Here is a 12,111-nt window from a genome sequence, read left to right as displayed (position 1 = left end):
TTTCAATATTTTTCAGCAGTTTTTGACAAAATAATGAGTTTTTGTTCCAAAATCTCAAATCTTTGGGTTTATAATGTACTAGATTACTATAGTTATTTACTACAGTGTAATTCATACCTATTCTATTCTACTGATCTATCATTCTTTCTTAGAAAGTATCAGATTGTTTTGATAATTACTGCTTTATAATATAGTTTGAGATCTGGTACTGCTAGATCACCTTCTTTCACATTTTTTTTTCATTGATTCCCTTGATATCCTTGAGCTTTTGTTCTTTCAGATGAATTTTGTTATTATTTTTTCTAGATCTATAAAATAATTTTGATCATTTGATTGGTATGGTATTACATAGATTAACTGAGGTAGGATTGTCATTATTATTATACTGACTCAGCCTACCCATGAGCAATTAATATTTTTACAATTGTTTAGATCTTACTTGATTTGTGTGAAAAGTGTTTTATAGTTTTGTTCATAGAGTTCCTGAGTTTGTCTTGGCAGGTAGACTCCCAAGTATTTTATATTATCTATAGTTATTTCATTTATTTATTTATTTTGCGGGGCAATGAGGGTTAAGAGACTTGCCCAGGGTCACACAGCTAGTTAGTGTCAAGTGTCTGAGGCCAGATTTGAACTCAGGTCCTCCTGAATCCAGGGCCGTGCTTTATCCACTGTGCCACCTAGCTGCCGCCTGTGATTCTCTTTAAAGCTCAAATGCAACCCCCTTTTATGAGGCCTCTTCTGATTCCTGCCTTACACTTTCTACTAATGCCTTCATCACCTAAATGTACTTATCCCCCATATTTACTTATATATGTAGATGTTGTTTCCCCAGATAGAATGTAAGTAAGCTCCTTGAGGGCAGGGATGGTTTTCTTTTTGTCTCCATAGCAGCTAGGTCACATGATGGATAGAGCACTGGGTCTGAAGTCAGAAGACCCAAGTTCAAATCCAGCTTTATATCCTTACTAACTGTGTGACCCTGGGCAAGTCACTTAACCTCTGCCTGCTTCAGTTTCCCCTTAGAATGGGGATAAAAACACACCTACCTCCAAGGGTTATTGTGAAGATAAAATGAGATAATATTTGTAAAGTGATTAGCACAGTACTTGGCACATAAAATGTGCTATGTAAATGATGATGGTGGTGGTGGTGGTGATAATTGTTGTTTTGTTCATTTTGGAAAGAGGTCTTCAGTGGAGTGCCTCAGGGCTCTATATTTTAGGCTGTGCTGTTGAACATTTTTTAACCAACTTTAATAAATGGCATCTTCTTCAATTGGTAGATGACAGTTTAGCACAGTGCTGGTACATAGTAAATGTTTAATAAATATTTATCATTGATTGACTGATTGGTTGGTTGGTCGGTTGATTGGTTGGTAGAGCTAACAGATTTGGATTGCCAGTCAGGAACTCTAAATATTTCAACAACATAGAACACCAGATTAAATTTAATAGGAAGAAAGGCAACAGGGATCAATGTCAAGTCTTATACTGAGGTTCCAAAACTCACTGCCCACAGCACAAGATGGGGGAGGCATGGCTAGTTCACAGTTCCTATCATAAAGATCTTGGGGGGTTTGTGAACCAGAAAATCCATCTGACTAAACATTGTGATCTGGGAGCGCACCCCCCAACCAAAACAAAATACCCCACAATGTGATCTTACAGTGCACAGTATCTTTGACTAGAGAGGTGGCTGTGCTGATGTCTTCTGCCCTAGTTCAGCCCACAGTTGGAATGTGGTGTTCAGTTACAGGGTCCACATTCCTGGAAGGGCATTGATAAGCTGGGAAATGACCAGAGGAGAATAAGTGGGATGGGGAAGAACTGCAAGACCACAACACAGTATCATATGAAGGAACTAGAAATGTTACTTGCCCAAAAGAAAACTTAAGAGAGATATTTTAGCTGGCTTCCATTATTTGGAGGACTGTCATCTATTGGAACACTTGGACTTGTTCTGTTTAGCTGAGATAGTAGAATTGAAAGCCATGAGTGGAGATTGCAAAGAAATGAACTTTGGCTCAATCTTAGCCCCCTACTTCCTAATCTTTAGAGCTGTCCCAAAGATGAAGGGGCTAGCTCAGAAAGCAGCAGGTTCTTCTCCCAATGTCAGACATCAAGCAGAGGTATCTGTGTGGGCTCATGGACCAAGGCCACTGTGTTCCCCCACAAGGGTGATGAGGGAAACAAAAGAGAGGACAGATTCTCCTCCTTAGAAGGAATCCTTAGAACTGTGCCTTCCAGGAGGCTGCAGATAAGGAGAAAACATATCAAAATAAATTTGTTTCAACTTACAAAATCAAGACAGCTGCTACCCTCCTTTCAGTTAGTGCCTTCCCTCAGTTACTATCTCTACTTGGTTCTGTCTCTACCTTGTTTGTATAGAGTTGCTTGCATGTTGTCTCCTCCATTAGACTGTCATCTCCTTGAGAGCAGGGACAGTCTTTGCCTTTCTTTGTATCCTCAGCACTTAACAGTGCTTGGCACATAGTAGGGGCTTCATAAATGCTTGTTGACTTATTGAGCTCCGTAAAGGCACTCACCCCAACGCTGGAACAGTTGGGAAGTCACCACCCAAACTTATTTTTGTCTGTGCCACAGATATCTCAGACCAACGTTACCATTTCTTGCCCAACTCCCCATCCTTGCTTTTCTAGGCTGGCTCACAAATGAGTTTCAGAAAACTTCAAAGTGGATCCCCCAGGGAGGGCTATGATGAAGCCTCCCTCTAGGACCACATTCCCACCTTCAGTAAGCTAAAATATTTTCTCTTCCAACCAGGAAATGGAAACTAGAAATAGCTACAATGCGGGGGAGGGGTGGAGGGATTTCTTTTATAACAGATATTATTCATCTTGAAAACAATGTCAATGCTAAACATATTTTCTACTTTAATCTAAAATGCTTCTCTCAATAGACCCCTTGCTAGGCTACTGATCAGATGTGCCTGAAGATAGGATTGTGTGAGGCCAACATTAATTAGAGAACCAATAAGTGTGGAGAGGAACAGTTTATGAACAATGTGAATGGGTCACCCGGAGATACCAAAGTTTTGAAAAGTACAGTATCTGTTAGAATGAGCCAGCAGTTAACATTAAGCTCTGGCACCTTGGGGGAAAATTACACATTAACTGATGTGGGGAGGAAAAAAAAACTAGCTGTACTGAAATCAACAAGCAATCAGAGTTGGAACTTGATGGGGAGGAGAGCCGGGCAGGGAGGGGAGGGGTGGGGGATAATTTCAAGTTCTCATTGTGGTGGAAAGTTTGCTCTATCACTCAAAACCTGCAGGAGCTAGAGACCATATAAAGAGGACTCCATCTAACTGTCAAACAAAAATTATCTGAACATAAGAGGAAAAAGAAGGAAGCACCACACGCATACATTCTTGCTCCTACCCTTGCCTCCTCCAATGTCCTGGGTTGTTTGTGTGGGCTCTTGAGGTGGGAGGTAAGATGAGTTAAGTGAGACAGCGAAGGCCAATTGATGCTGCATGTAGAGAGCAGAGGTTGCTGCAAGCACTCAGGTGTAGCCCAAATACAATGGAAGTGCCCCAGGGTCCTTTGGGGCAAGTTCACTTCTCCTTGGAGCAGAGTGGGTTGGCTTTCATTTCCCACTTGTCTTTATCAAACAAGCAGTTCCCAAGTACAAGATTTCTTAGGGCAGACTCTTCACACCTTCCCTGCTATCAGCTCAGAGGATTTCTCTGGCAGAACACAGGTACCTTTACTTGGGCAACTTATGGTTATTTCTCTAGTGAGACATCACCCCAGAGAACCCTCTGTAGTGTCCAGTGCCTCTTTTTCTAGTACAAAGTATACACTCAGTTCTTGTGTCTGACCTTTGTGAAAACCTCACTGATTGTTTATGAAGCATGCTGCCTTCCTCTTGGTAGAGAGGCAGTGGACTACAGGTACAAAATGAAGTATGGCAAGGCCAATGTGTTCGTTTGCTTTGCTTAATTGGGTTTCTTTGTTACAAAGGAGGGTTCTGAGGGAGAGCTCACTGAGAAGTCATAGCAATTCAAAATATTATAAGTAATGCATTAATGTGTGTGTGTGTGTGTGTGTGTGTGTGTGTGTGTGTGTGTGTGTGTGTGTGGAGAGAGAAAGGAAGTTAGGGAGAGAGGGAGGAAGGAAGGAAGGAAAGAAGGAAATAAAGAAAGGAGGAAAGGAAGGAAGGAAGTTGCAGAAGAGATAAGGTGGACCTTGCAGAGCTGTCAAACTGTGAAAACGTGCTGGGACATGTATCCAACTGGGGGGGGGGAAGACAGGCCCACAAAGTCACATTCCTCACTTGACTTGGAACAAGCTTAAAGCACTAGAGCAGGTTTTCCTATGCACCCCCTCCTTAATCATTGGGTTCCTCTCCTAGCCCTGACCTCTGGGATTATCATCCTGTCTTCTTTATTTCTTATTTTTTATTCCTCCTCTTATTCTTCAGAACATCCTACTTCCTATTAACAAGTCATGTTCACACTGGTTCTCCTTCATGCCTCTACCTCAACCATGCATCCATCCATTTATCTTTCTGTCCATCCACAAGCATGGGGTTATAAGACAAAAGAGGAATAACCCTTGGCCCTGAAAGGGGAGACATGGATCAAATGTCTGATTTCATTGGTTTAGGAACTTGGAAGCAAAGAACTATTTTTACCAATGCAGACTGGTACCTGCTCTGCATCCAGCATCAATAAACATTTATTAAGTGTCTACTATGTGCCAGGTATTGTAATAAGAGCCTTTTTTTAACAAATATTATCTCATTTGATCCTCATGAGGTAGGTGCTATTATCATGCCCATTTTATACTTGAGGAAATTGAGACAGTTGAGATGAGACTTAAGTTAAGTTACTTGCCTGAAGTCATATAGCTAGTAAGTATCTGAGGCTACATTTGAACTCAGGTCTTCCTAACTCTGGGCCCAGCTCTCTACTCACTATGAGCTGCCCTCTGTAACTGGTAGGCCAGTGTGGCTGAAACACAGAATACACTAAGGAGAATAAGGTGGGGCAGCTAGGTGGTGCAGTGGATAAAGCACTGGCCCTGGATTCAGGAGGACCTGAGTTCAAATCCGGCCTCAGATTCTTGACACTAGCTGTGTGACCCTGGGAAAGCCACTTAACCCCAATTGCCTCACCAAAAAAAATTAAGGGGGGCGGCTAGGTGTCGCAGTGGATAAAGCACTGGCCCTGGATTCAGGAGTACCTGAGTTCAAATCCGGCCTCAGACACTTGATACTTACTAGCTGTGTGACCCTGGGCAAGTCACTTAACCCCCATTGCCCTGCAAAAAAAAAATTGAGGAAAATAAGGTGAACTTATCTGGAGCCAGATTGTGAAAGCATTTGAGTGGCAGTCCTACAAGCTTTGCCCCAGACACAATAAGGAGTCATTGAATATAGTTTGGGGGAATATCATGGTCAGTCCTCTGCCTTAGCAGAACTGTTTTGAGGATAGATTGCAAGGAGCAGGATTGGAGGAAAGGAGACAAATTAGAAAGTGATTACAATAGTCCAGAGGAATGTAACTGTTATGTGATTGGGTGGATAAGTGAATGGGATATTGTGGGGACAGAGTTTTAACTGCTGTTGTTGTTCAATCATTTTGTTTTCAGTCATGTCCAGCTCTCTGTGACCCCGTTTGGGGTTTTCTTGGCAAATATACTGGAGTGTTTTTTCCATTTCCTTCTCCAGCTCATTTTATAGATGAAACTGAGACAAAGCAAAGTGACACACCCAGGGTCACACAGCTAGGAAGTGTCTCAGGCCAGATTTGGTCAGATGCCACAGAGTAAGTCACAATGCCTTAACCATGTATGTGTTGTAAAGGCCACTAGGACCTCTTCCATCCTTATCAAGGCGAGTGCTAACCTTCTCTCCTTTCATACAACACTCAGTCCAGATTTGAACTCAGATCTCCCTAAGTCTAGGCCTGTCGTTCCATCCACTGTGCCACCCAGCTGCCCTATAATTTTAGTAGTACTTTGTAAATCCTTAAGTATGGGGGGAGAGAATGAGTCAAAGATGACTCCAAATGTGAGACATGGAGTATCTAGAGGATAGTGGTACCTCAAAACAAAATAGAGAAGTTTGGAAGGATAGTTTTATAGAAAGAAGTTCATTCATTCCATTTGGGACATGGAGTCATCAATTTAGAGCTAGAAGGATCTTTAGAGGTCATTGCATCCAATCTCTTCATCTGATAGCATAGAGGTTATATGACTTTCCCAAGGTCACTGAGCTAGTGAGTTATGGAGGCAAGATTCCAACCTAGATCTTCCTGTCTGCAAGTCCAGTGCTCTATCTAGTACACCACACTGCCTTTTCTTGGGTTGAGTTTTAGATGGTAATAGGGCATCTAGTGGAGGTATCCAGTAGACAAGTGGTGATGTAGGCTTAGAACTCAGTAGAGATTTCAAAGAAACCCAGGCTTGCTCTAGGTATTTTGGAGTCATCCATACATAGATGATCATTGAAGCCAAGGAAATCCTTTCTAAATAACATCATTGTGGAGTGTTCAATTGGCCTAACTATTCTGGAAAATAATTTGGAACTAAATTATTCAGAACCTTTGATCCAGCATTCCCATTACTGGATTTATGTATCAAGAAGGTCAGTAACTGTAAGAAAGGGCTAGAACCAAAGCATGTGCCTAATTATTAAGAAATGACTACAAAGTGTGCTCTGTGAATACAATGGAATATCACTGTGCCACAGGGAAGAATAACTATGAAGGACTCAGAGAAAAGTAAGAAGACTTGTTTGAACTGATGCAGAGTGAAGTCACCAAAACCAATAGGACAATAATGATGACAACAACAACAACAACAACAACTACCATTTACATGGGGCCTTAAGGTTTTCAAAGTGACTCACTTGATTCTTGTAATAACCCTTAGGAAGAAGATGCTATCATTATTATTTTTTTTGCAGGGCAATGAGGGTTAAGTGACTTGCCCAGGGTTACACAGCTAGTAAGTGTCAAGTGTCTGAGGCTGGATTTGAACTCAGGTCCTCCTGAATCAAGGGCTGGTGCTTTATCCACTGCAGTGCCACCTAGCTGCCCCCAGAAGATGCTATTATTATAATAGTTTCCAAGTTGAGAAAATAGAGGTCAAGTGATTTGTTCAGGATCATACAGCTAGTAGGTCTTCTCGACTGCACACACTACAGCAATGTAAGCAAAGAACAATAAAATATCACCAAGCCTCTATTTAACACAGCAGATTCCTTTGGCTCTGAAGCTGCCCTTCCTATAAGTAGCAGATGACGAAACTGAGGCAAATGGGGTCTAATGATTTGTCCAGGGTCACACAGGAAGTATCTGAGGCTGGATTTGAACTCAGGGCTTCCTGGCTCCAGACCCAGGGCTGTTAGGCAGTTTTGCTCAGTAGTTTGTTGAGTGTTCATTGGGAAGTGTTTTCTGGGTCAGAAAATAGACCATTCTTATCTGTCTGATTACATGTTCCTCAGCCTACAATAGAGGCAGAGAAGGGTGACCACTCCCATTGGAAGGATGAGGAAACTGAACCACAGAGAATTGGTGTGTCTTCTCTAAACTCACAAGGCACACCCAGTCTCCTTTCCTTGGCCACAGGCCTTTCCCCTTAAGTTGTGCTGCTTATTTCAAAACACAGGTGGGAGTCAAAACATCTTCCTTTAGAAGAAAATTTGAAAAGTAGCAAGACACGTTGCTTTTCCCTTGTTTGATGTAACAGAGTCCCATGTGCCTGTCAGAGTAAAACACTGATCCTTTTGCTCTGGGGCTCATTTCTGACAGGCCCATACCACGAGCACACATCCTCCCTCTCTTTGTGTCCTGAGTAATAATTGCCCCAATTTGGTTTCCAACCTAAGTATCACTAAGTGCTTAATGGAGACTTTGGTGAATGGCATCCCATGTGTTTATGTGGCAGGCACTCAGCTGAGGTCAGAAACACTCCCACACTATCATTGTTCATTTCCAAATGAAAGGGAAGTCCTAGTGATGACAACTTCTAAATAGACGCAACAATAATCCGCCACTGGGAAAAGGTGCCATTTGCCTCCTGTGGCATGCTGGAAATATCATCTAATAAGGCCACCTCAGTCTGGTACCTCCCTCAGCTCTCAAGACTCCCCTGGGATCCAGTCAGGCCAATCTTCCTGACCACCCTTATCATAAATCTAGTGGACCTCCCCTATGTCTTTACCTTTTTTATTTCTGTTACTCCCCTGTCTAGAGCTTCCCCTCTCTCATTTCCTTTCTATCATACTTCCTCTGTTCTCATTGCCTCCTCTCCCTTCACCTTTCCTCAGCATTCATTCCTGTATGTAGAGGCAGTGTGGCCCACTCTATAGAATGTTGCTTGGACTCAAGAAGACCTGGGTTCAAATCCACCTTAGATATTTAATGAGCTGTCACAACCTCAGTTTCGTCATCTATGAAATGGGAACAATAACAGTATCTATCTTATAGAGTTGTTGTTAAGATAAAATGAGATAACGTATGCATTGTTGTTCAGGTATATCCAACTCTTTGAGACCACATTTGGGGTTTTCTTGGTAGAGGTACTAGAGTGGTTTGCCATTTCCTTCTCCAGATTATTTTACAGAGGAGGAAACTGAGGTAAACAGGGTAAAGTGACATGCTCAGTGTCACACAGCTAGGAAGTCTCTGAGGCCACATTTGAACTCAGGAAGATGAGTCTTCCTGACTTCAGGCACCTCTGTGCTCTATCAACTGCAGTGCCACCTAGCTTCCCTGTGTGTATAGTATTTTGCAAACCTTAAAGTGTCACATAAGCCAATTAAAAGTATATCAATCAAAAAAAATAAAAAGTATATCAATCAACTAACAATTATTTGTTGTTTACTCTGTTTCAAGCACTGTGCTAAGCACTGGTGGTACAAAAAAAATCAAAGGCAATCCCTGTCTTCAAAGGACTCCCATTGTAATGAGTGAGACAACAGTGTATATAACCTAAAATACTAAGCAGATATAAGGTAGTTTTAAGCTACAGAGGGGAAGGTACTATGAGCCAAAAGAATAGTGAAAGACTTCTGGGTGAGTAGTATTTAAGCTGAATCTTGAAGGAAGTCAGCAATTCTAAGAATCATAAGTGAGGAAGGTCAGCAGTTTATGCATGAGAGAAGGTAAGTACAAAGGCATGGAGATAGGAAATGGAGCATCATGTATGAGGAATAGCAAACAGGCCACTATAGATGGACCATATAGTGCCAGGAGAAGAGAGAAATGTTAAAATGATTTTTAGAAAAATCAGAAGGGACCAGGTTGTGTGCCCCTTTTAATGGCCTATGAGACAACATAGTGAAATAATGAATGACAGACAGTGTGCTTAGAGGCACAAAGGCCTGTCTTTATTTCCTGACTCTGACATGAGCTGCATGACTCTGGGCAAGTTACCAAGCCTCTCTGGGCCTCAACATTTCCATCTGTAAAAACAAGGATGACAATACATTCCTTTCTGGATCAACCAAGTAAATCTAAGTGAAGGACTTTTCCAATTGAAAGTGGTCTATCAATGTCCATTGTCACCATTGCTCTTCTCTAATAGACTCTTAGAATCTCAGAGTTTTCAGGCACCCATGTGAACAGCTTCCCCTCAACAATATCCCTGACAAAGGGGCATCCAGCCTCTCCTGAAGACCCCTGCTTTTGAAGGACTGTCCCCATTCCATGGCAGTCCATGCCACTTTGGGATCACTGTAATTGTTAGAAAGCCCTTCTGACATCAAGCTGAATATTCCCTGTCTGAAACTGCCCCCTCACTGCTCCTCCTGGCTCTGCCTCTGGAGGGAAACGGAAAGGGAGGAGTGGCGCAAAATAGGACCAAGGACAGAGCCTTTGGTTTTTTGGTTTTTGGTTTTTTTTACTAGAAATCTGCCTGCAGATTGCTATTCTTTGGCTCATACCTGAATCCAACTCAGTGTACCATGACCTAGTTCACACCTATCTTGGCCTAGAGGAGAGGTAGACAGAAACGGAGAGATAGATACACAGAGAGGGAGACAGAGTGAGCAAGGGAGAGGGAAGGAGAGGGAGGGAGGGAGAGAGAGAGGAGAGAGAGAGAGAGAGAGAGAGAGAGAGAGAGAGAGAGAGAGAGAGAGAGAACATAGCTCACTGTATTCCTGCAAACACTTGAAGAGATGCCCTATTATACCTGCCATAGGTAGGTGTTGAGCGAGGGAAGCAATTAGAGTGATTCAGCTGTCTTTGTTTTAGTCTTTATAAGTGACAGGTTTTATTCTCCAGTGGATTCTTTCCGTGGCAGGAGGCCCAGCAAGCAAGATCCCAGCTGTCACACAAACCTAGGAGAGGCCCGGGGAAAAGCAGTGGCTGTGCTAGCAGGAAGTGACTCACCATTCTGAGGGAGGCAATGAGGTGCATATTCTCTGGCTGTTTCTGAGCCCATCAAACATGGTGAAATCCTTCCCCTCAGAGTACAGGACTAGAGAGGAAAAATATCCCTCCCATGGTCTGCCCTGCAGCATATGTCCCATGACCATACAAAGTAAGCTGGAATGGGCCTCAATTATCACCTAGTCAAACAGATGGGGAAACTGAGATCCAGAGAGGCTCTAAATCCCACATTTCAGAGCTAAAAGTTGCTTCAAATGACCAGCCAGGCACATACAGAGCCAAAAAGAGAATCACATTTTCAACATATGTGACCAAGTCATGAATCCACCCCAGTCAGAGCTCAGCAGGACAAGCACCAACCTCTAGACTCCATGCCTCTCTCAATGAAGCCTAAGAAAATGGTCATTTTTTTAGCTTCCCACAACATGCCATTAACTTCTATTGAGCTTACAATCCACTAGGACCCCAGGTCTTTTTTCAGGTAGGAAAGCCAGGACAGTCATATAAAATATCATAGTGCTTTGCACTTTGAGTGTTGTGTCAAACACCTCATATGGAAAATGAGTGCTACAGGAATGAAAAAGTAGATTGCCAGGGGCTTGGAGAAATTCTAAGGTGGGGAGTCGGGGTGAATCAACAAAGCTTTGCAGGACCTTGGGGCACCTTGGTGGCACAGCGGATAAAGCACTGGCCCTGGATTCAGGAGGACCTAAGTTCAAATCCGACCTTAGACATGACCTTTACTAGCTCTGTGACCCTGGGCAAGTCACTTAACCCTCATTGCCTCATAACAAAAGCTTCAAAGGACCTTGAAAACTGGTTGAGAAGAAGGAGGAATGTATGTTAGTGGGGGAGAGGGGACCCAGAGGCTGAATGTGCCCAGATTCCCCTTGGGACCTTGCAAATCCTATTCCTCCATCCTGTTCTTTCTACCTTCCCAAGGTGCTCTTTAGCCTGTTTTAACACTTTTTTGTTGTTTTGTTTTGGGTTTTTTATTTGTTTGTTTTATTTTGTTTTGTTTTGTGGGGCAATGAGGGTTAAGTGACTTGCCCAGGGTCACACAGCTAGTAAGTGTCAAGTGTCTGAGACTAGATTTGAATCCAGGGCTGGTACTTTATCCACTGTGCCACCTAGCTGCCCCTGTCTTAACACTTTTTGATAAGTTCTCTCTTCACCAAGGGCTTGGTGCTGATTCATTTTGGGGTGAAGATGTCACAGGGAGAAAAATGACCCGAGGGCTCTCACTTGACCAAATCCCTGGCCTGCAAAATGAAGGTGAGGCTGGCAAGTAGAGGAAACATCCTTGGTAGCATTGCAACCCTCCATGGGAAGGGGCATTCAGGTGAAGGCCAAGGTTAGAGTGGAAGGAAGGAGCATGGCCCAGTGTGACTGCTCCCAGCAAGTGACCAAAAGGGGGTTTATTCAGTAGAAACTCTATTTTATTTCTCCTGTCAGGCCACTCTTAAAGAAATATAGATACCAATATTTCATATGTCCTGGTTGACAGATCTGGGCACTGGATATCTACACTGTGTTCTTTGAAAATTGTAGCCAGGAGAGCAAATCGAAATTCCAAGAAGTCTAGACACTTCTCAGCACCTGTGAATTGCAGAGTAAAGACCTACTCCAACTCTAGCAAAAGTTTGAATCAATTTCAAGCATTTCTTAAACATCTGCCAGGGGCTAAGCCCGGGGCCAGGCACTGAGGATTCCAAAAAAGAATGAAACAGTCCCTCCCTTCAA

At 42.9% G+C, this 12,111-nt stretch overlaps 1 non-coding gene across 1 annotated transcript; it reads right to left on the bottom strand.

The window, feature by feature from the left end:
- Positions 1-5,774: 5,774 nt before the first annotated feature.
- LOC122734249 lies at positions 5,775-5,898 on the bottom strand. Its single transcript, XR_006354048.1, has one exon. It is a non-coding gene; the product is annotated as a U6atac minor spliceosomal RNA (small nuclear RNA).
- Positions 5,899-12,111: the final 6,213 nt, after the last annotated feature.

The sequence above is a fragment of the Dromiciops gliroides genome, chromosome X, assembly GCF_019393635.1.
Source record: "Dromiciops gliroides isolate mDroGli1 chromosome X, mDroGli1.pri, whole genome shotgun sequence".
Classification (NCBI taxonomy): Eukaryota; Metazoa; Chordata; class Mammalia; order Microbiotheria; family Microbiotheriidae; genus Dromiciops; species Dromiciops gliroides.
This window is presented reverse-complemented; position numbering and strand designations above follow the sequence as displayed.